The following is a 23607-nucleotide window of genomic DNA, read 5'->3' on the forward strand; positions in this document are numbered from 1 at the left end:
AATGTAGACTTGTGCAAAGCAGGCAACTTTTTTAAGAAGGAAGACGCTTCAGGAAAACGTTGCAGTCTTTGGTTAAGAGGAGACTTTTTTGGCGAATTTTCATTCATTTTTGATGACGCCTTTGGCAGTCGGATGTTTTTAAAGCTTGTATTGCATAAACTAGCAAGCAGCCCAAAGAATGGTTAGATTACTTCCTTTAATTGCTTTGCATCTTTGAAAACCTACTATAGCTATGTGAAACTCAAAAGATTGAACAAGTTGTTTTTATATTGCAATGCATAGGACCATTCTTTTTAATGTTTATTTAGCTCTTTTTCAGTTATGTTATGGAGTGTATGTGCCTGAAATTGAAATTAAATGGACATAGAAGAGAAAAGCAAATAGATTCATGAAAAGTTGAATTTTACCTGAATTTCATTAAAAGCTGCAGTCACCAAAATGCAGATTTTTTTTGTAATCCACCTCCAAGCCGATTTAATTGGCCACCATTAAATATTAAATCTATACCATAAAAGGCCATCAGAATGTAAAATTTAAAAAAAAAAATCCTTAAACTCACCCTGTCGCTCACCTCTCTAGCACCTTTTTGTGCAAGGTTGCAAACATTTGCATTATCATGACTTCATAGAGCCATGATCATGCTTTTGCAGAACCCTCCCAGCTCCTCATCAAAGTTGACAGTCCCGGCCCAGAAATTTCAATCCAAATGACTATCTGAAGAAGTGGCCAGTACCGGATTGGTGACAATAAGGATCAGAGGGGCAGGAGAAATGAGCAGGGAGCATCTTTCATTTTTTATGTTTTAGGGTAACTCTAGATCATAATAAGGGACATTAAATTCACAGGGAAGCTTTAGAATTTCCTGGGAAAAAATGCACCAACAGATGTTTTTGAATAGTGCCAATTTTATTTCATAGAAGCTAGTGTTGTAAATAACAAAAATCTGTGACTTTGATTTACTTTTATTTACATTTTCCACCATTTTTTATCTAATGTAGTGAGAAAAATAAATATTTGATACACTACCAGTTTTGCAAGGTTTCCCACATACAAAGAAAGGAGAAGTCTATAACTTTTATCATAGCTAGACTTCAGCTGTTAGAGACTGAATCTTAAATGGAGCCACTCCTTAGTTTCCAAGGCTGTGTGTGTCCGGTCACTGTCATGCTGGAAGACCCAGCCATGACTTAGCTTCAATGATGTTACTAAGGGAAGGAGGTTGTTGACCAAAATCTTGCAATGCATGACTCCACCCATCCTCCCTTCAATACAGTTCAGTTGTCCTGTCCCCTTTGCAGAAAAGCATCCCCAAAGTATGATGTTTCCCCCACCATGCTTCACGGCTCGGACAGTGTTCTGGGGCTGTACTAAAATGAAGAGGTCTGTAAATTTTACTGTAGGTATACTTCAACTATGAGAAACAAACTCTAAAAATAAAAAGCAGAAAATTCCAATGAATGATTATTTTAAATAATTAAATGGCATTTTATTGCATGAAATAAGTATATGATCACCTACGAACCAGCAAGAATTCTAGCTCTCACAAACCTGTTAGTTTTTTTAGACGCTCTCCTACTCTGCATTCATTATCTGCACCTGTTTTAACTTATTACCTGTCCACACACTCAATCACACTCCAATCTCTCCACCATTGCACAGATCAAAGAGCTGTCTAAGTACAACTGCGGTGACCTTGTTGAGATCACCACTAGCATAGTGAGAAAAAGTCTCACAGTCATCGCAGTTCACCATGAGAAATTTCTCACTGGTCTCCGCAGTTAAGGAGACTAGGTGGGAAAGCAGCTTCAGTGACTGGCTGTAACCTTGATGATGTCACTACTAGTCACTTTTTATCCCCTAGACATGGATTACAGTGTGGGACAGAACAACACTGTTTGTCTGCAAACTTGGTCAAGAAACATCTGACCTCTGTATTTGCAAACAAAAGTTTCTGTACCAAATAATAAGTTCTGTTTTTCTATTGTATCAAATACTTATTTCATGCAATAAAATGCAAATCAATTATGCAAGAAATCATACAATGTGATTTTCTGGATTTTTTTTTAATTCTGTCTCTCGTAGTTGAAGTGTACCTACGATAAAAGTTACAGACGTCTCCATTCTTTGTAGGTAGGAAACCATGCAAAACCATCAGTGTATCAAATACTTATTTTCCCCACTGTATATAGACTTTTTACAAGTTATAAAGCATTTTATAATTCATTTCACTGAGCATAAAATTTAGGTATATGTAACCTAAAGGATATCCATCAAAATGTACTGCAATTATTCTATACACTGTTGTGCCTTGTGCTTAAATACTTATAATAAATTACATGTGATGATCTTGATTAGAAAGGTGACTCATCCAATAAGTATAGTTTTTGTCGTTACATATGAAAACCATTTTAGCGTTGATCTTGCATCCTGTATGTTCTACTGTGAATGTCTTCCATGTCACACCTATTTTCCAGCAATCTAACCAATGGGGAAGATTGCTGACATCACACTCCAGTGTCTCATGCACACTACGTATTCTGGTGTCATGGGTGCCATATTGGAGATGTGATAATATCCAATACACCAATGACCAGAGTACCATATCCTCTGATGCAACAAATGCCATATTGAAAGCAGTATCATACATAATCGCTGGCAAATCCTCTGCTCATAATATTTTACATATATTTATTAGGAGCACTGAAGCAGCCAAAGATCACATAGACATCAGTATTTATATTAGAGATTCAAGGATTATAGTCATTTTATATTAGTTTCAGTTCAACTCACACCAATGATCCTTTTGATTTTCCTATTTCTATATATAGCTACAGATTTGGGTACTAATTCAAAGTCATATTGTTAGGCATCGAGATTCTCCCGCTGAGCAGGACAGATTCCAAGCATTGCCTGGTGATGTGGTCATTTATTCTGTCCAGGCCGCTGTGAGTGCTGCTCAGCACAGACGTCAGTCCCAGCATCTTGCTCAGGCTCCTGGTATTTGTTTGGTTACTACCGGCTCCCCAGCCAAGTCTATGGTAACCAGCGAGATGCAGGTGCAGCCTGACGCTTGGGAGTCCGACTGAGCATGTCAGTGATGTGGCGTCTGCTCCTTGGTGGTCAGATGTTTGCTGCTCTGGCGAGGTTGCAGCTCCAGATTGGTCCATGGGTGACGTCTTGGCCGACTGGCCGTGAGTGTTTGGGCTGGAGCCTAATGTATAAAAGGCTCCCAGCGGCGCACGTGGGCACGCTAGTATCACTTACATGTGGTTTATGTACTGTATGTTTGAGTATGTCGCTCTAGTCTCTGAGAGTACCTATGTAGGCAGGTAGGGTTAGGACTGGGTAACTTTCCTTGGCTTAGCATCTGCCTCCTTGTTTGCGGTTAGCACAGTTGAGTTACAGAACAAGTTCAACCCTCAGGCTATACTTCTCTGGGAATGCAACAGGGTCGTACACCTAGTGTCCCGTGTGTTCTCCTCCTTGACTCAGCATCTGATTATTACCCATGTGCAGTTAGCACACTCTACTTGCAGAGCTAGCTCTACCCACATGCTAGCTCCCTGTGATGTTTAACAGGGTTTAGTACTTTGCTTACTTTTTACAGTAATACTTTGTGCAGCAACAGAGCTGAGTACTCTGAGTTCCGTTCACACTGTGTGGTATTTAACACAATATGTTTAAGTTGATCGCTTGCTGCTTGGTTTCGCCATTGTTCAATAGCAGCAGCTATACATCTCTGCGCAGAGGACCCCGGGTTGCGATTGCACTTTATTATTCTTTTTTATTAAGTGCAATCCACCAGCCCTAACACATATATACTTTATTATGTTGCTTGGACCTCTAGGTTCAAGCAACAAATTGTAATCCGATTTCTTATATTTTATTATTATTATTATTCTACTTCTCCGTGTTTTCTGCAATTGATGTAGCCCAAACTGCTCGGCGCAGAGAACCCATTCAGACGGCGTTTCGAAGCCCTCGGTGGGGACAGGTGTGCTATGTATTTTTGGAGTCGATCCAATTTGTAGTTTTTAAAAAAAATCGCATTTTAAGCAAAAATTTTCCCATAGGAATTAATGGCGACCTTTCCATGACCCCCAACTGACATGGATTGAAGCCACAGCGCAGGTGCAGTGACCTTACAAAGATGGCAGCTATGCAAATGCAGCTTCCACACATGACCTGCATTAGCTAATAGAAGCTGACAGATCGCTCCCCCCTGCCTAAAATCCAGGATCTTTATGATAAGAGTATTCGATCCCACGCATTGAAAATTTCATCCGATCCCTCTCACCCGGGACACTCCTCATTCCAACTACTCCCTTCAGGACGTCGCTTCAGAGTCCCCAAATGCAGCACCAACCGCCATATGAACAGCTTCTATCCACTCTCTGTTCAACAATTAAATCGTCATGTGTAGACTATATACTGTATCTGTCTTGTTAGATGTTACTTGTTGTATCTGTTGTTATATATTATGTTGCCTCTTTGCCACAAAGAATTCCTTGTATATATGTAATATGTACTTGGCGATAATAAATTTGATTGATTGATTGATTCAAGGTCTTAAAGGCGCAGCGCGCCAATGGCTTCTGAAAAGCCCCACCCAGTGATGGCTAACCTTGGCACTCCAGCTGTTGTAAAACTACAACTCCCAGCATGCCCTTGCAACCTGCAGCAGTTGAGGCAGCAGTTGAGGCATGCTGGGAGTTGTAGTTCTCCAATAGCTGGAGTGCCAAGGTTTGCCATCACTGCAGTTGGACGCCAAAGTGTCTTTAGAAGCCCAGTGTGCCAAAGTGGCCCCTGAGGGGCCCGGAGCACCAAAGTGGCCCCCGAGGCAAAGTGGCAGCATGTGTCAACATGACTAAAGTGGCTACCAAGTGGCCAAAGTGACTACCGAGGTGCCGAATGTGCCAAAGTGGCTACCAAGGTGCCGAATGTGCCAAAGTGGCTACCAAGTGACCAAAGTGACTACCAAGTGGCCACAGTGGCTACAGAGGTGCAGAATGTGCCAAAGTGGCTACCAAGTGGCCAAAGTGACTACCAAGTGGCCAGAGTGGCTACAGAGGTGCCGAATGTGCCAAAGTGGTTACCAAGTGGCCAAAGTGGCTACCGAGGGGCCGAATGTGCCAAAGTGGCTACCAAGTGGCAAAAGTGGCTACCAAGTGGTCAAAGTGACTACAGAGGTGCAGAATGTGCCAAAGTGGCTACCAAGTGGCCAAAGTGTCTACTGAGGTGCCGAATGTGCCAAAGTGGTTACCAAGTGGCCAAAGTGGCTACCGAGGGGCCGAATGTGCCAAAGTGGCTACCAAGTGGCCAAAGTGGCTACCAAGTGGTCAAAGTGACTACCGAGGTGCCGAATGTGCCAAAGTGGCTACCAAGTGGCCAAAGTGACTACAGAGGTGACGAATGTGCCAAAGTGGCTACCAAGTGGTCAAAGTGGCTACCGAGGTGCCGAATGTGCCAAAGTGGCTACCAAGTGGCCTAAGTGGCTACTGAGGTGCCAAATGTGCCAAAGTGGCTACCAAGTGGGCAAAGTGGCTACCGAGGTGCCGAATGTACCAAAGTGGCTACCAACTGGCCAAAGTGGCTACAGAGGAGTCGAGTGTGCCAAAGTGGCTGCCAAGTGGCCAAAGTGGCTACCGAGGTGCCAAATGTGCCAAAGTGGCTAACAAGTAGCCAAAGTGGCTACCAAGGTGTCAAATGTGCTAAAGTGGCTACCAAATGGCCAAAGAGGCTACCGAGGTGCTGAATGTGCCAAAGTGGCTACCAAGTGGTCACAGTGGGTACCAAGGTGCCAAATGTGCTAAAGTGGCTACCAAGTGGCCAAAGTAGCTACCAAGTGGCCAAAGTGGTTTCCGAGGTGCCGAATGTGCCAAAGTGGCTACCATGTGGCCAAAGTGGCTACCATGTGGCTAAATTGGCTACTGAGGTGCCGAATGTGCCAAAGTGGGTACCAAGTGGCCAAAGTGGTTACAGAGGTGCTGAATGTGCCAAAGTGGCTACCAAGTGGCCAAAGTGGCTACCGAGGTGCCGAATGTGCCAAAGTGGCTACCATGTGGCCAAAGTGGCTACCATGTGGCTAAATTGGCTACCGAGGGGCTGAATGTGCCAAAGTGGATACCAAGTGGCCAAAGTGGTTACAGAGGTGCTGAATGTGCCAAAGTGGCTACCAAGTGGCCAAAGTGGCTACCGAGGTGCCGAATGTGCCAAAGTGGCTACCAAGTGGCCAAAGTAGCTACCAAGGTGCCAAATGTGCCAAAGTGGCTGCCAAGTGGCCAAAGTGACTACCGAGGTGCCAAACGTGCCAAAGTGACTACCAAATGGCCAAAGTGGCTACCGAGGGGCAAAAGTGGCTACTGAGGTGCCGAATGTGCCAAAGTGGCTACCAAAGTGGCCAAAATGGCTACCAAGGGGCTGAATGTGCCAAAGTGGCTACCAAGTGGCCAAAGTGGCTACTGAGGTGCCGAATGTGCCAAAGTGGCTACCAAGTGGCCAAAGTGGCTACTGAGGTGCCGAATGTGCCAAAGTGGCTACCAAAGTGGCCAAAATGGCTACCAAGGGGCTGAATGTGCCAAAGTGGCTACCAAGTGGCCAAAGTGGCTACTGAGGTGCCGAATGTGCCAAAGTGGCTACCAAGTGGCGCTACCGAGGGGCTGAATGTGCCAAAGTGGCTACCAAGTGGCCAAAGTGGCTACTGAGGTGCCGAATGTGCCAAAGTGGCTACCAAGTGGCCAAAGTGGCTACCGAGGGGCTGAATGTGCCAAAGTGGCTACCAAGTGGCCAAAGTGGCTACCGAGGGGCTGAATGTGCCAAAGTGGCTACCAAGTGGCCAAAGTGGCTACCAAGTGGCCAAAGTGGTTACAGAGGTGCTGAATGTACCAAAGTGGCTATCAAGTGGCCAAAGTGGCTACCAAGTGGCCAAAGTGGCTACCGAGGTGCCAAATGTGCCAAAGTGACTACCAAATGGCCAAAGTGGCTACCGAGGGGCAAAAGTGGCTACTGAGGTGCCGAATGTGCCAAAGTGGCTACCAAGTGGCCAAAGTGGCTACCGAGGGGCTGAATGTGCCAAAGTGGATACCAAGTGGCCAAAGTGGCTACCAAGTGGCCAAACTGGTTACAGAGGTGCTGAATGTGCTAAAGTGGCTACCAAGTGGCCAAAGTGGCTACCGAGGTGCCAAATGGGCCAAAGTGGCTACCAAGTGGCCAAAGTAGCTACAGAGGTGCCAAATGTGCCAAAGTGGCTGCCAAGTGGCCAAAGTGACTACCAAGTGGCCAAAGTGGCTACTGAGGTGCCAAATGTGCCAAAGTGACTACCAAATGGACAAAGTGGCTACCGAGGGGCAAAAGTGGCTACTGAGGTGCCAAATGTGCCAAAGTGGCTACCAAGTGGCCAAAGTGGCTACCGAGGGGCTGAATGTGCCAATGTGGCTACCAAGTGGCCAAAGTGGCTACCAAGTGGCCAAAGTGGTTACAGAGGTGCTGAATGTGCCAAAGTGGCTACCAAGTGGCTACTGAGGTGCCGAATGTGCCAAAGTGGCTACCAAGTGGCCAAAGTGGCTACCAAGGGGCTGAATGTGTCAAAGTGGCTACCAAGTGGCCAAAGTGGCTACCAAGTGGCCAAAGTGACTACTGAGGTGCCGAATGTGCCAAAGTGGCTACCAAGTGGCCAAAGTGGCTACCGAGGGGCTGAATGTGCCAAAGTGGCTACCAAGTGGCCAAAGTGGCTACCAAGTGGCCAAAGTGGTTACAGAGGTGCTGAATGTACCAAAGTGGCTATCAAGTGGCCAAAGTGGCTACCGAGGTGCCGAATGTGCCCAAGTGGCTACCAAGTGGCCAAAGTGGCTACCAAGGTGCCAAATGTGCCAAAGTGGCTACCAAGTGGCCAAAGTGGCTATCAAGTGGCCAAAGTGGCTACAGAGGTGCCAAATGTGCCAAAGTGGCTACCAAGTGGCCAAAGTGACTACCAAGTGGCCAAAGTGACTACCGAGGTGCCGAATGTGCCAAAGTGGCTACCAAGTGGCCATAGTGGCTACCAAGGTGCTGAATATACCAAAGTGGCTACCAAGTGGCCAAAGTGGTACCGAGGTGCTGAATGTGCCAAAGTGGCTACCAAGTGGCCAAAGTGGCTACCGAGGAGCTGTGTGCACCAAAGTGGCTACCAAGGATTTATGCATGGCAAAATGGCTACCAAGGGGCCAAAGTTGCTAGCAAGGGGCCCCGCACATCAATGTGGCTACCAAGGGGCCAAATTGGCTACCCAGGGGCAGGGCCCTGCATGGCAGACTTGCTCATGAGGTTCATTGGCACCAAAGTGGTTTCTGAGGGGCCCTGGGAACCACACTGGCTCCTGAGGGGGCCCGCACAACAAAGTGGGCCTTGGTCTTCACATACTAAAGTGGCCCCTGAGAGGCCTCGCATGCCAGACTGGCTCCTGAAAGGCCCCGACATCATAGTTGCTGTTGAGGGGCCACACCATGCCAAAGTGGCTTGTGAGGGGCTGTACTATGCCAGTCGCTCTGGCTTTTACCAACCTACGATGTATCGCACCAAAAGAATGTCCACAAAATATTTCCATGAAAACGCGATATGCGCTTTTGCCCATTTTTATTTTTCAATGGTACAGCTGCAATTAAATGGTTGCTATCATTACAAAGGTCCCCATCACACTGAACAAGCATCCGATCCATGATGTTTCAGCAATACGCTGTTGTGACGGCGGCAATTGCTGCGTGTGACAGTGGGATACAACATCGCAGGGGGCATTCCTGAGCATGGCCACCAAGGCAAGCACCAAGTATTTCCTTCAGGAAATGCCCATCTAGTTAAATAAGTTGTCTTCCCCACTTTAATATTGCATATAATGTGATCTATAAAAAATAAGGAAAAAAAAAACAAAAAATGAAATGTTGCTTAATCTATTTAATGCATATGTAAGCAGTAAAAACAATAAAAAATATATACCTGTCTGAGTTAGGAAAGAAATCAAATAATAGCAGACGGATTCAATTCCATATTCAGACCACTTGGTTTAAGAGTATTTAATGTACAAGTCCACTCAAATTATTTTTGTTTTAATAGCTGTACTGTATTCTCACCTCTTATTTGGGGAGGAAAAACATATATAATCCTAAACCTCAGTTGTTTTCTCTGTGTCCTACTTCCAAAAAATGCTTAAACACCAGTAACTGTAGTCTTTTCTTTTCAATTATACATCTATGGTAGTCATATAGATCGCATGGTACCAAAGCAGTGATTTTTTTCATGATTCCACAGCAGGGTTTATCTGTGTTTTAAAATCACATATGTTCTCACCAATATACCAAAGGGAACATGGACATTGCAACAAATATACAACATATTCTGAATCACAGGTAAGTCATCTGTGTAGTGGGATGAATACATTTTTCCCCTTTCAACATAAGCGGGCAATTTATGCAAGAAATAACAGCCCTTTCTAGCTCTACCGGTTATATATGCCTGAACAGTTGTTTTAAATTAACCAATATCAGAGTGTATTAAGGTATCATTTATTTTTTTTGCCCACCTGTAAGAGAACAAAGGTGGATTTTGAACCCCGGAACATTATTTAAACAATTTCCAACATTTTTGAATCGTTTCTAATTATTTTGTAAATCTGTTCACTTTCTTCTCCATAAGTTGAGACCATTAGAGTTCCATCACAATTTTTCCTTTTACTAAGCGTATTTAATAGTGTAGTTCTATCCAACTTGTGAACTTTGTCTCTCTGGTCTTATAGAAGTTTCTGAGGATAGCTCCTGTACTGACTTTTTGTCAGAGCATGCATTTTATTTTGTAAATTATTCTCATTACTTTCAATTCTTTTAATCCAAAGATATTGGCTAAATGGTAATGATTGAATCATACATTTTAGATGATGACTGTTGTACTGTAATAAGTCATTTCAATCCATTGGTTTAACATAAAGAGAAGTAGTACATTTTTTATTCTCCTGAGAAACAAGGACATCAAGAAACTGTATGCTTGTATTAGAACTGACAAGTGTAAATTTAATAATAACATCAATTTGATTCAAATTGTATGATTTAAGTAAATCAATTTATGTACCAGTCCAAAGGAAGAAGACATAGTCTTTGTACCTCTACCACATCAGGAACTGCCTAAAGTGACGGGAAACATAGACGAGATCCTCTTCTAATGTTGCCATAATGATATTGCAAATTTGGGGAACATATTGGCCCCCATAGTGGTTCCTCTTCACTGTACATAAAAATCACCTCTAAACCAGAAATAATTATGTTTTAGGCAAAGTCTAACTGCTTAATAATAAACTGTTGCTTTGCATCAGAAAACTCAGTTAGCAGCATTTTTGTTTTACAGCCATAATTCCCCTTTATTAGGCAGGAGATGTATATAAAGAAACTCATTTTTCAAATGAAGCCAATAAAACTTGTTCCTTTAATTCTATTTCTTGTAGTTATAAAAAAAAATCAGAAGTATCTTAAATATAAGACATCGAGTTTGTGGATAATGGGTTTAACTCTTTCAACCCCGAGACTGCTTTCACCTTCATAACATAGCCAAAATTTACAATTCTTACTAGTGTAATTTTATGTGGTAATAACTCTGGAATGCTTCAATGGATCCAACTGCTTCTGAGTTTTTTTGGAGACGTATTGTACTTTATGATAGTGGTAACATTTCTTCGATATGATTTGTTAAAATAACGGAAATTTGGAAAAAAATTGGAAAATTTTGCAATTTCCAGACATTAAAATTTATACCCTTAAATCAGAGATTTATATTACCCAAAATAGTTAATAAATAACATTCCCCACATGTCTACTTTACATCAGCAACATTTCTGAATCATAATTTTTTGTTTGGAAGTTATTAAGTTAAAAGTTGACCAGCAATTTCTCATTTTCCAACAAAATTTACAAAACCATTTTTTAGGGACAACATCACATTTGAAGTGACTTTGAGGGGTCAATATGACAGAAAATACTCAAAGGTGACAACATTCTAAAAACTACACCCCTCAGGGTGCTCAAAACCACATAAAAGAAGTTTATTAACCTTTCAGGTGTTTCACAGGAATTTTTGAAATGTCGAAGAAAAAAATAAACATTTAACTTTTTCTCACCAAAAATATGATTTAGATCCAAACTTTTTTTTTATTTTTGCAAGTATAACAGGAAAAAAATGGACCCCAAAATTTGTTGTGCAATTTCTCCTGAGTACTCCGATACCTCATATGTGATTGAAAAGCACTGTTTGTGTGCATAGAAAGGGATTGGAAGGTAACGTGCACCATTTGACCTTTTGAATGTAAAATATGCTGGAATAATTAGCAGATTTCATTTTGCGTTTTGAAAGCCCCTGTTGTGCCTAAACAGTGGAAGCCCCCATAAGTAACACCATTTTTGGTTAGACCCCTCAAGGGATGTATCTAAATATGGGGTGAGCACTTTGAACCCCCAGCTGCTTCACAGAATCTAAACCCCTTAGGGAACTTATCTAGATGTGTGGTGAAAATTTGCTATGCAATTTCTCCTAAGTAATCCGATACCCCATATGTGGTTGAAAACTACTGTTGAGGCAAAGTGAAAAGCTCAAAATGGAAGAAGAGCCAAATTGGAGTTCATATTTTGCCAGGACAGCAGAACCCTCCATAAGAGACCCCATTTTACAAACTACACAATTCAACAAATTCATCTAGGGGTGCTTGTTTTTTGTGGGACAAGTTTATGTTTTTATTGGTACCATTTTCAGGTTCATGACATTTTTTTCTATTGCGATCTTTTGTAGGCAGAATAAAAAAATGCAGGAATTGTTTTTTGGGCTTTTTTTAAAGCCATTCCGCGTGTGGTAAAATAGATAAGAAAGCTTTACTCTTCGGGACAGTTTGATTACAGCGATTTAACAATTACGTAGTTTTTTTATGTTTTGGTGCTTTTACACAAAACTATTTTATAGAAATAATTTTTGAATCACTTTTTTCTGAGAGCTATACTTTTTTTTTATCTGATGGAGTTGTATGGCAGCTTGATTTTTGTAGGACAAGGTGTCGGTTTCAGTGATACAATTTTTACTTATATTTGTCTTTTTTTATTGCATTTTATTCATGACGACATCAGGTCATCACGGCAATCTGATCATCTGATCACCTGTGCTACACAGGCCAGCTCTGTAGCACTGCTCTGTGTGGCAGAAATGCTCACTTGCTATGAGTACCGACTGCTGGGTGGAACTCATTGCTATCCTGCAATGACTACCACAGGGGTCTCCTGCAGACCTCGTGTTGTCATGCCAACCCATCGGCGACCCACAGCCATGTGACAGTGGTGCCACTGGGTGGGAATAGTGACATGCTTCCGGCCCGTGCATATTAAATACCACTGTTGGAGCAAAACATGTTAACAGCCGGGGGAGGATTGCAATTCATCCCATGGCTGACCAGATCAGCTGTCATGCACGAGAACCTGCACCAAAGAGGGGGAGGCACCCTATGACAGATATATCCATCATTGGATGTTAAGGGTTTAAGAAAGGGTTGTCCTAGTAGTGGACAACCCAGTGACACCTTCCCAACATTGGGCATAATAGTATGCCAATGACGGACTCCCCCTGTTTGGTGCAGGCTCCGCTGCTGAGCCCACACCTTTCTGGGTACATGACAGCTGATATATACAGGTGACATGCGCTCACACCAGCCATGGGTGGAATCGCGATCAAACAGTGGCTGTAGGCTAGTTAAATTCCACTGTGAATCTCTGACATTTAACTAGCGCTTACCAGAAGCACATCACTAGTCCCGCTTATCGGTGACACCGTCACGTGATTGCGAGTCACAAATGGGTCGGCATGACAACCAGAAGTCTGCAGCAGACCTCTATGGTTGTCATAGCCAGATTGCTATGAGTGACACCCTGTGGCTGGCGCTCAAAGCAACTGAGCATTTCTGCTATTCACAGACGATCTGATCAAAGCCTGTATGTAGCAAAAGCAATCAAAGTACTTCAGCTTCTAGTCTCCCATGGATACTATTGAAGCATGCAAATGTAAAAAAGTTTTAAAAAATATTTAAAAAATATAAAAGTTGAAATCACCCCCCCTTTTGCCCTTTTCAAAATAAAACAATAAAAAAGTCAAATACACACACATTTGGTATTGCCATGTTCAGAATCGCCCAATCTATCAATATAAAAAATAACCCAATTGCTAAACAGTGTAATGAGAAAGAAAATCAAAATGATAGAATTAAGTTTTTTTGGTCACTGCTACATTGCAATAACAGGTGATCAAAAGATCATATCTACACCAAAATTGTAACAATGAAAACATCAGTTCAGTCTGCAAAAAAATAAGCCCTCACGCAGCCCCAGATCATGAAAATGGAGACACTACAGGTCTCGGAAATGGGGATTATTTTTTAACAAATTTTAGATTTTTTTCACTAATTAAATAAAAAGGAACCTAGACATGTTTGGTGCCTGTGAACTTGTAATGACCTGGAAAGTGATAATGATAGGTCAGTTTTAGCATCTAGTGAACATGGGAAAAAAAAGAAAAAAAAACAACTGTGGAATTGCACTTTTTTTTGCAATTTTACCAAAATTGGATTTTTTTTACCATTTGCCAGTACACGATATGTTAAAAGCACTTGTGTTGTTCAAAACTACAACTCATCCTGCAAAAAACAAGCCTTCACATGACCATATTGGCAGAAGAAGAATATAAAAGTTATTGCTCTGGGAAGAATGTGAGCAAAAAACAGAAGTTCAAAAGCTTACCATATTTTTCAGATTATAAGACACTCTGGATTATAAAAACGCACCCCAAATTTTGAGGAGAAAAATAGGATTTTTTTTTTATAAACTTGTGGTGCTTCTTATAATCCATGCATCTTATTGCTTACCGGGGGTGGTGGCTGCGGTGAAGAGGGGTCCAAGGGTTGCTGCTGGATGAGTCAGGAGTGGGGTGATGCTTCAAGCTTGAGATGAAGAAGTGTTACGACGTGTGGTGCACTGCTGGGGTGTCTTGTGCTGTGGGGGTGTCTGGCGGTGCTGCCTGGTGCTGCTGCGGGTGTCTCCAGTGTTGCTGTGGGTGCTCGGCAGTGCTATGGGGATGTTCGGCATTGTGGGGGTGTCCGGTGGTGCTGCCTGTTGCTGCTGCGGGTGTCTCTGATGTTGGTGCGGGTGCCCGGCGGTGCTATGGGGGTGTCCTTTGCTGTGGAGGTATCTGGTGGTGCTGCCCAATGTTGCTGTGGAGATCTCCCGAGATCTTGGTGCCGAGATCTCAATCTCCACATGCGCCACCCCCCGGAGGCCATTTTTCCTGAATACACCGCACAGGAGGAAACCATGAAACTGTGGGGGCTCTGGCCTTTCACAGAATGTCAGCAGAACCCCCACAGCACTGGAAACACCCACAGCAGCACCAGGCAGCACTGCCGGACACCCCCTCATCCGAGCCTGTGGCCTGCAGCAACAGTTCTGGTAAGGTATATCCGCATTATAAGATGCACCCCCATTTTCCCCTCAAATTTGGGGGAAAGAAGTGCATTTTTTTAATCTGAAAAATATGGTAAATACCCCTGGTAGTTAAGGGGTAAGGACTTATGTACAGTGGGGAAAAAAGTAATTAGTCAGCCACCAATTGTGCAAGTTCTCCCACTTAAAAAGATGAGAGAGGCCTATAATTTACATCATAGGTAGACCACAACTATGAGAGTCAAAATGAGAAAGCAAATCCAGAAAATCACTTTATCTGATTTGGCAAGATTTATTTTGCAAATTATGGTGAAAAATAAGTATTTGGTCATTAACAAAAGTTCATCTCAATATTTTGTTATATATCCTCTTTTGGCAATGACAGAGTTCAAATGTTTTCTGTAAGTCTACACAAGATTAGCACACACTGTTGGTGGTGTGTTGGCCCATTCCTCTATGCAGATCTCCTCTAAAGCAGTGATGTTTTGGGCCTGTCGCTGATCAACACAGACTTTCAAATCCCTCCAAAGGTTTTCTATGGGGTTGAGATCTGGAGACTGGCTAGGCCACTCCAGGAACTTCATGTGCTTCTTATGAAGCCACTCCTTCATTGCCCTGGTGGTGCGCTTGGGATCATTATCATACTGAAAGACCCATCCATGTTTCATCTTCAATGCCCTTGCTGATGGAAGGAGGTTTGCACTCAAAATCTCATGATACATGGCCCCATACACTTTTTCATGTACATGGATCAGTCATCCTGGTCCCTTTGCAGAGAAACAGACCAAAAGCATGATGTTGCCACCCCCTTGCTTCACAGTAGTTATGGTGTTCTTTGGATGCAACTGAGCATTCTGTTTCCTCCAAACATGACGAGTTTTGTTTCTACCAAACAGTTCTACTTTGGTTTCATCAGACAATATGACTTTCTCCCAATACTCTTCTGGATAATCCAAATGCTCTCTAGCAAATTTCAGATGGGCCCGGACATGTACTGGCATAAGCAGGGGGACACGTCTGGCACTGCAGGATCTGAGTCCCTGGCAGTGTATTGTATTACTGATGGTAGCCTTTGTTACAGTGGTCCCAGCTCTATGCAAGTCATTCACTAGGTCCCCCAGTGTGGTTCTGGGATTTTTCTTACCTTTTTTGTGATCATTTAGACCCCATGGGGTGAAATCGTGCATGGAGCCCCACATCGAGGGAGATTATCAGTGGTCTTGTATGTCTTTCATTTTCTAATTATTGCTCCCACAGTTAATTTAATCACACCAAGCTGCTTGGCTATTGCAGATTTAGTCTTCCCAACCTGGTGCAGTACTACAATTTTGTTTCTGGTGTCCTTCAACAGCTCTTTGGTCATCACCTTAGTGGAATTTGGAGTGTGACTGTTTGAGGTTGTGGACAGGTGTCTTTTATACTGATAACCAGTTCAAACAGGTGCCATTACTACAGGTAATGAGTGGAGGACAGATGAGCCTCTGAAAGAAGAAGTTACGGGTCTGAGAGAGCCAGAAATCTTGCATGTTTTTAGGTAACCAAATACTTATTTTCCACCATAAGTTGCAAAATAAATCTTGCCAAATCAGACAAGGTGATTTTCAGGATTTGTTTTCTCATTTTGACTCTCATAGTTGTGGTCTACCTATGATGTCAATTACAGGTCTCTCATCTTTTTAAGTGGGCGAACTTACACAATTGGTGGCTGACTAAATAAATACTTTTTTCCCAACTGTATCTTAGGTAATACATATAGAACAGGTGTGGTCAGATGTTATGTTAGAAGGTTGTCATGTAGATGTTGTCTAAAGTAGATAGATAGATAGAAAGAAAGAAAGAAAGAAAGATAATAGATAGATGATAGATAGAAAGAAAGAAAGTAAGAAAGAAAGAAAGAAAGATAATAGATAGATAGATAGATAGATAGATAGATAGATAGATAGATAACATAGATGGATAGATAATTTTTTTGCTGATATTAACTTTTGAGCTCAGTTTTACAGGCCCTTGCATTCTATCTCTGGATGATTAAAACTATACAATCTAATTACTTTTCCCTGTGGATTTGAAATTGGCTAAGTGTGATTTTTCACTGACAGTGATTAAAAGGCGCTGTGGGAAAACACAGTTGTTCTTTGCAATACTTATACTGATTGACAACTTAAAATATTCCTGGAAATGACTGAAATGTATACATTACATGATATACTCTAGTACCAAGCACTTATCTTAATTTGCATTAAATTATTCTAATGTGAACATAAAAACTTAGTGAGAATGTAATATGTCCTTGAATAAATATATGGAGATATTTTACATTTACCTTCCCGATTATTGGAATCCATTCTAGGAAAAATGTAGATCAAGCTATTGGCAATACAGAATAGTGTAAATTTATTTTTCCATAAATATTGAATTCAGAAACTTTTTATTCTTCCAATTAGTGTAATAAATATTCTATGTAAAATTTCTTGCACTGACAGTTATTGCAATTGATTCAACTATATTTAACATGGTTATTAATTTTGTCAAGTATTGATCTGTGAAACAGCTTGTTTATATTATCCTTCAATTTCATTTGCTGCCAATTTGCTGTAATATATTCTGTTTTATTTGCAGGTCTCGGGGTTTTACTGCACTTTAAATTTACATGTCCAGGTAAGAACAGTCATTCCCACTTGTATGAATCATCATTTATTGTACATTTACTTTAGTTTAAATGTTAGAGTACCTCCAGAAATTTAGCATTTGTATCATTTTTTTACTTAAAGAAAAATATACTTTATAATATATACTTTATTTCACTGACACTGGCTCGCCAAAAATAAGAGCCCGATTCCTTATTGCTTTTACACTTGCTTTTTGTGGTGTTTTTAGGCTATGATTGATCATTTTGCGTTTGTTTTGTTACTTTTTCTTGTTTGTGGCATTTGGTGCCATGTGTATGCACCAAATTCTTCATGGTGCCAGCAGTTCATGACCTTTATGCAAACCAAAAAAATCTACTTTATTTTTTTCTTTGAACTCTTTTTGTGTTTTTTTAATGCATAGGAGCATAACAAGCTACTCTTGCTGACTCGACAATACTATGCATTGCATGGGTATCCATTTATTATAATGAATATGCAAATATGCTCTTCAGAAATGAAGATAACCTGAACTCTACTGCTACCTATTGGAAGTTGCAATCCTAAAGGTTAACATAAACCCTTTAGCGTGCCTTGTTACATGACTAAAGATAATAGTTAAACTAGAATATCTAGTTGCAGACATGTTAAAGGGTGTTGCACCTCCTCAGTGCAAAGCAAGAGATCTAATTTATTGGTATGAGAGGCCTCTGACTGGGGTAATGTCTCTATTTGTGGAGAGTGATATGCCTGACGTGCAAGTGTATGGAGACTTAATACTCCTCTGGAAATTTAAATCTGCAAATTGCCTCTTCAGAGAGGAAGAGGACAAGAACTCAAATACCAACCCTTGGAAGTAGAAGTAGAAGTCCAACTCATGTGTTGTGATTTCAAGTAAAAGGAACATTAACACTGAGCTTCTTGTTGGTCTAACTAATAACAGGGTTGGATAAAGTTGAACAAGGCAAACGTTTTACACTACATTGTAATGTGGAAAGTTTCAGGATTGAGAAGAATATGTACATAAAATATGGTGCTGAGGCAGTACTCAGATTTGGGCACTAGATAGTTCAAGAAGACCATCTACATTTTGATTTTGTTTTTTAGATTTATATAATTCCCCCCCAAGTACTGCACTGAAAAGATTTTGATACATGGATTACATTCATATAAAACAGAGCATATAAATAAAATCATGATTTTAATATTTGCTAAACATTTAAAAGCCACTTTTATAACTTTTTTGTGTTATCAGATAACATTGAGACCTAAAGTTGCTAGAAATGTCCTTAACCAGAATATTTTATGCCACTGTTATTTGATTAGTAGATTATTTTTTTCTGCATGTGTCAATCTCTTGAGCGATTCTTGTTGCTGATTATAACTACAATATGTGAAAGGAAAAGAAATGGCCAACATTGATTTTTACAAAACAGATACATCAAAGATCGTGTCCCTCCCTTTGATGTGGGCTCTGGTGCTGAGTCCATATCTTTCCAATCACATGGCAGCTAATTTGATCAGTTGTCATGTGCCTCTAACAGCCATGTATGGAATCGCTATCCACCCTTGGTTGTCAACTTGTTAAATGCTGCTGTCAATCACTGACAGCGGAATTTAACTTGAGTGCACTGGAAAAGCATCATAAGATGGAGCTCCAGTCACATAATCTCGGGGTTCCGATGAGTTGACATAAAATATGGGAAGCAAGGTGTGCCACAGTCCGCGCTGCTGAGTCCACAAAATCACCTGGGATGCAAGATGTTGTAACAAAGTACTTCTTTATTCCTTCCTACGCGTTTCGGTGCCCTTCCTGGCACCTTCCTCAGGGATATTACAACAGCCATAGGAGCAGGGAATTTATAGCCCCTTCCATTAGCAATTATGGGTGTGTTCTGTTTACATATGATGTCATAATGGTCATCACTGGGGGAGGGGCCAGCATTTTTGGCACAATTTCACACAAATAACATAATAAAACAAGAAAAACCTTCAAAATACTTGCTAAAATGTACATAAAAATCCTACCAGTAAAATGATATGAAGACCTTCATAAAAATTGCAGCGGAAATATTGCCAAAGTATCCAGACTGTCAATGCAAAAACAAAAAAAAAATTTTTTAAAAACATTACCTCCCGACTTTCAGGGTAGTAGAACCCATGTGTTTACTGGTTTCATTGTTTTCTCTTGTGACTTATGTTGAGCGCCACCATCCTGCTGGTATCAGTGCCTTTGGGAAATATGTGATACTATGGTTTGTTAAAAGAATTATTATAAAAAATTGCAATGAACAATTTTCTTTATTTTTGTTTTGTAGGAGGGAATCAAGGAGCGATGCTACTATTAAGTAAACTCCATAAAATAGATTATTTCTAAAATTAACTGCTTTTAAAAAACTTTTATTTTTATTTTCATTTTTATTTTTTATTTTTATTATTTAATATCAATAAAGAATTATCTAAAAATTACTGTTATATAATTGTATTATTAAAAATGGCCTGAAAAAAATGTCTATCATCTTCCGTGTAGTTATGGTCACTATTTTATATATTAATTGTGGTGGTGTCACCCATAAAACGTGTGTCTGTCTAGCACACCTGGGTTCTAGTCCCCAGGAAAGTCGCAGGTCTCCATGCAGGCATAAATGACATACTACAAAAGACAATCAGGAAATATTATAAATTGTTGTGAGCTTATGCATATTACATTAGGGAATTGTGAAATTCTAGATAGGATACTAACTTTAATATATATTTAAACAAAATAAATGTGTCATTAGGTGTATGTGAGACATTAAGTGTTTAGATATACCCGTGCGATCAAGAAAGTAATCAGACAAAAAAATAAATAAAATGAAAAAAGATAGAATAAAAAATAAAGTGAGGTTAGCTTAAGTGTGTAACATAAGGATGCAGGAATTCCTCCTACTATGGTGCGCCTTTCTTACCCACTGAAGATGTGACCAAGAGAGGGGGGGGGAGTTGGGGGATTATAATTTATATTAGTTCTGAAATTATGTTTAGCCCTCTCGGTTTTAATGTGTCCAGTTTAAACATCCAATATTTTTCACGTTTTTTGAGCAGCTCAAATCTGTTGGGTATATTCACTGCTATATGATCGATCGGGGTTATCTTGATTGCTGTTGCATCTCTGTTATGATACGTGTCATAATGGAATGACACTCCATGTGCTCTATACCCACTCTTTATATTTGAACGATGTTTGTTTAGCCCCTCATGAAGTGGTCTGATAGTTCTGCCAACATACTGCATGCCACATGGACACTCAAGTAGGTAAATTACAAACTCTACCGGGAACAAAATGCAGACAGAGACAAAAACAGTGTCCAGGCACGGCCCTGAAAAATCCAGCACACAGGGACTGAACCTAAGACCCACGGTGACTGTGAGCACTAATGAAATTGAGGCAATGGATGAGGAGGAAATAGATAGCAAAGAGGAGTCAAGCCTTTTTCCAGATGAAATATTTGATGATGAGGGTTTCATCGTGATAGAAAAATTACCTAGCAGCATGACAAGATTAATCAATGGGGATATGAATATAAACAAAGAAGCATCCAATAATGAGCCAGCTAGCAGCAATCAAGTCATTACTGTAGCACAAGTACATAATAATGCAGAGGATCCAAAACCTGTTGGAACTGGAACAGTTAATGTTGATGAACATCTTAACAAAATCAAAGAACTCATTGATAGAATCAACAGAGAGAGGCCCCTAGACCCAATCATATTACATGACAATAATAAGCCATTGAAAAACAATAAAAACTCTGTACCCGACTTAATGATTATTACAGAAACTGATCAGAACCAGGAGGATTTAATCAGTATAGTAACACCAACACCTATAAAAACAGGTAGCAATACCCCTACACAAAAGGTTATACTAGACAACTCAAAAAATCAAAATAATGGCATAGTTCCTTTTTTAGCCGCTGTAAACATAACAAATCAAAATATAACGAAATTTTTCAGTCCCACTCTTGGAAAGAGGAAGAGGAAATAAAGAAAAAAGCAAAGATCACTTTCCGGGATTGAAACAGATAACGGTAACTAATAATAATGTCATTAATTTATCAGACTATTCATTGACAGAAGAAGAAAAGGAGCTTCTGAATAAGGGCCTGCTCACAACAATTTATTATTTTTCCTGATTGTCTTTTGTAGTATGTCATTTATGCCTGCATGGCGACCTGCGACTTTCCTGGGGACTAGAAACCAGGTGTGCTAGACTAACAGACACACGTTTTATGGGTGACACCACCACAATTAATACATAAAATAGTGACCATAACTACACGGAAGATGATAGACATTTTTTTCAGGCCATTTTTAATAATACAATTATATAACAGTAATTTTTAGATAATTCTTTATTGATATTAAATAATAAAAATAAAAATGAAAATAAAAATAAAAGTTTTTTAAAAGCAGTTAATTTTAGAAATAATCTATTTTATGGAGTTTACTTAATAGTAGCATCGCTCCTTGATTCCCTCCTACAAAACAAAAATAAAGAAAATTGTTCATTGCAATTTTTTATAATAATTCTTTTAACAAACCATAGTATCACATATTTTAACAGGATAGTTTTGTGAAAAAATAGTTCTTAGAACCTATGTTCCAAAGGCACAGATACCAGCAGGATGTTGGTGCTCAACATAAGTCACAAGAGCAAACAATGAAACCAGTAAACACATGGGTTCTACTACTCTGAAAGTTGGGAGATAATGTTTTCAAAAAATTTTTTTTTGTTTTTGCATTGACAGTCTGGATACTTTGGCAATGTTTCCGCTGCAATTTTTATGAAGGTCTTCATATCATTTTACTGGTAGGATTTTTATGTACATTTTAGCAAGTATTTTGAAGGTTTTTCTTGTTTTATTATGTTATTTGTGTGAAACTGTGCCAAAAATGCTGGCCCCTCCCCCAGTGATGACCATTATGACATCATATGTAAACAGAACACACCCATAATTGCTAATGGAAGGGGCTATAAATTCCCTGCTCCTATGGCTGCTGTTGTAATATCCCTGAGGAAGGTGCCAGGAAGGGCGCCAAAACGCGTAGGAAGGAATAAAGAAGTACTTTGTTACAACATCTTGCATCCCAGGTGATTTTGTGGACTCAGCAGAGCGGACTGTGGCACACCTTGCTTCCCATATTTTCTGGCAGTTTTTCCACGTTGGAGTGGTCGGTGGAAGGCCTGCAGCAGCTGATACTGTGTTATGTCTTCAAGCCAGTTGTGGGTCACACAACTGGAATAGGTGAGTGGAACTGCATTATACCACTCACATTGTAGTGTCACTAGTGATAGGGCACTATTGCGCCTCTTGTTCCCCCACCCTTTTCGTATTGATGAGTTGACATGACAGTTGGGGGCCTGCAGAAGACCTCCGTGCTTGTCATTGCAGATCTATAGGAAATGATGATTTCTACTACAAGCAATTGGAAGATCACAGCTACAAATCTCCTGAAGCAAGTAAAAATAAAAATGTTCAAAATGTAAAAAAATAATAATTTTCCCCAATTTGAAATAAAGCAATAAAAAATACATGTTTTATATCCCTGCGTTTAGAAATGTTCGATCTATCAAAATATAAAGTAAATTCATTTGATCGGTAATCGACATAATGAGGAAAAAATGAAAATGGCATGATTATGTTTTTTTGGTCACCGCAGCATTGCAAAAAAATGCAATAAGGCCTGTTTCACACTTGCTTTTTTTTGCAGCGCGTTTTTCCCGCAAAAAAACGCATTGAAAAAACGCATACAAAAGCATACAACTGCTGCGTTTTTTTCAAGCATTTTTATGAGGATGCATGAAAAAAACGCAGCGTTTTTATGCGTTTGTATGCGTTTTTAGTGCGTTTTTACCGCGTTTGCATTTTTTTCCAACATTAGGTGGCCCTTCACACTAACCCAAACCATGACTTTACTAACCCTAACCCTGACCCTAACCCTAACCCTAACCCTGACCCTAACCCTAACCCTGACCCTAACCCTTAACCAAACCATACTTAACCCTAACCCAAACCCTAAACCCTAACTAACCCTAACCCTAACCCTGACCCTGACCCTAACCCTTAACCAAACCATACTTAACCCTAACCCTGACCCTGACCCTAACCCTAACCCTGACCATGACCCTAACCCTTAACCAAACCATTCTTAACCCTAACCCTGACCCTAACCCTAACCCTGACCCTAAACCTAAACCTAACCCTAACCCTTAACCAAACCATACTTAACCCTAAACCCTAACTAACCCTAACCCTAACCCTGACCCTAACCCTTAACCAAACCATACTTAACCCTAACCCTAACCCTAACCCTGACCCTAACCCTAACCCTGACCCTAACCCTTAACCAAACCATACTTAACCCTAACCCTAACCCTGACCCTAACCCTAACCCTAACCCTTAACCAAACCATACTTAACCCTAACCCTAACCCTAACCCTGACCCTGACCCTAAC

At 40.6% G+C, this 23607-nt stretch overlaps 1 protein-coding gene across 39 annotated transcripts in view; it reads left to right on the forward strand.

The window, feature by feature from the left end:
• Positions 1–23607, forward strand: part of PTPRD (protein tyrosine phosphatase receptor type D) — a 2878718-nt gene that overhangs the window by 1373502 nt on the left and 1481609 nt on the right. For all 39 annotated transcript variants that reach the window (XM_073572185.1, XM_073572197.1, XM_073572187.1 and 36 more), the window contains exon 7: positions 17100–17138. The gene's annotated coding sequence lies outside the window, so the exon portion shown is untranslated. The remainder of the gene's footprint in view (positions 1–17099; positions 17139–23607) is intronic.

This window comes from Dendrobates tinctorius, unplaced genomic scaffold (genome assembly GCF_039654945.1).
Source record: "Dendrobates tinctorius isolate UK_male_01 unplaced genomic scaffold, ASM3965494v1 ptg000031l, whole genome shotgun sequence".
NCBI lineage: Eukaryota > Metazoa > Chordata > Amphibia > Anura > Dendrobatidae > Dendrobates > Dendrobates tinctorius.